The sequence below is a fragment of the Octodon degus genome, unplaced genomic scaffold (assembly GCF_000260255.1).
Source record: "Octodon degus isolate 3935 unplaced genomic scaffold, OctDeg1.0 scaffold00034, whole genome shotgun sequence".
Lineage (NCBI taxonomy): Eukaryota > Metazoa > Chordata > Mammalia > Rodentia > Octodontidae > Octodon > Octodon degus.
This window is the reverse complement of record NW_004524610.1, coordinates 3,634,611-3,636,388: the sequence shown is the minus strand read 5'-3', so window position 1 is coordinate 3,636,388 and position 1,778 is coordinate 3,634,611.

The following is a 1,778-nucleotide window of genomic DNA, read 5'->3' as shown; positions in this document are numbered from 1 at the left end:
AAAACATACCGAAACATATAATAGTCAAGATCCCAGAAATTCAGCACAAGAACAATATACTGAAAGCTGCTAGAGAAAAGAAGCTGACCACATACAAAGGAAAACCCATCAGAATTATGGCCGACTTCTCTTCACAAACCATGAGGGCAAGAAGAGCACGGAGCAGAGTACTTCAAGTCCTCTATGAAAAAAAAATTTGAGCCCAGACTGCTATGCCCTGCAAAACTGTCTTTCAAGTTTGGTGGAGAAGTGAATTAATTCCATGTCAAAGAACAACTAAAGAATTTCATGGTGACAAAGCCAATCGTACACAGACTAATGAAAGATTCTAGAGAAGGACCAAAATGATTGGAACTCCACAAATGAGAACAGAAGCAATCCACTAAATATGGCAAACAATTAAACACAGGAGAAAAAGCAGTAAACAACAGCAGGTAAATAACATGTTGAGCATAAGACAATACATCTCAATTATAATCATCAATTTAAATGGATTCAATTCACCAATTAAAAGAAATAGACTGGTGCAGTGGATTAGGAGACAAAATCCAACAATATACTTTCTATAAGAAACACACTTAACTCATAAAAAAATTCATAGACTGAAATGCAAAGGATAGGAAACAATACTACACTCCCTAGCACCTCAGGAAAAAAACAGGGCATGCTGGGGAGATGGCTCAGTGGAATAAGTGCTTCCCTGGCAAGCGCAAGGGTCTGAGTTCAATCCCTGGTTCTTAAAAAAAAAGCAGGGATAGAAATCCTGTTCTCATACAGTCTGAACTTCAAACCAAGAATGATCAAACAAAATAAGGAAGGCCACTATACACTGGTTAGGGAAAAAATTCAAGAGGAAGAGGTAACTGCCACAAATATATATGCACCAAACATGGAAGCACTCAAATATATAAGACAAATCTGAATGGATATAAAAAATCTAATATCCAGTACCACAGTCTTAACAGGAGAACTTAACAGCCCCTTACCCCAAAAAGAGAGGTCAACCAGACAAAAAATTAGCAAAGAAGTAACAGAACTGAACCAGAGCTTGGACTAAATGGACTTAGTGAACATATGCAGAGTGTTCCACCCAACCACAGCTGAATACACATTTTTTTCAGCTTCACATGGGTCATTTTCTAAAATAAACCAAATACTAGTCCACAGATCATGTTTAAGTATATGCAAGAAAACAGAAATTATCCCATGCATATTATCTGACAACAATGCAATGAAACTGGAAATAAACAACAAAAGAAACCAGAAAATATCCATAAATACATGGAAATTAAACAACACTCTACTCAGCATCCAATGGGTGATAGATAAAATTAAACAAGAAATTGAACAATATCGACAATTCAAAGAAAACTCAAGCACACATTATCAGAATTTATGTGATGCGATGAAATCACTTCTCAGAGGAAAATTTATAGCTGTGAAGTCATGCATTAGGAAAACAGAATGGGAACATGTTGCACCTCCAAGATCTAGAAAGGGAAGAAGAAGTCAAACTCAAAGCTTAAAGATGGGAAGATATAATGAGGATTAGACCAGAAATTAATTCAATTGAGACAAAGAAATCAATTCCAAGAATTAACGAATCAAAAAACTGGCTCTTTGAAAGACTAAATAAAATCGATAGCCCCTACCTAATCAAAAAGAGGAAAGGAAAAATTCAAATACAAGCAATAAGGAATGAAAAGGGTATAATTACCACAGACTCAGTGGAAATTCAGAAGATAATCAATAGCTACTTTGAGAATCTTTACTCTCAC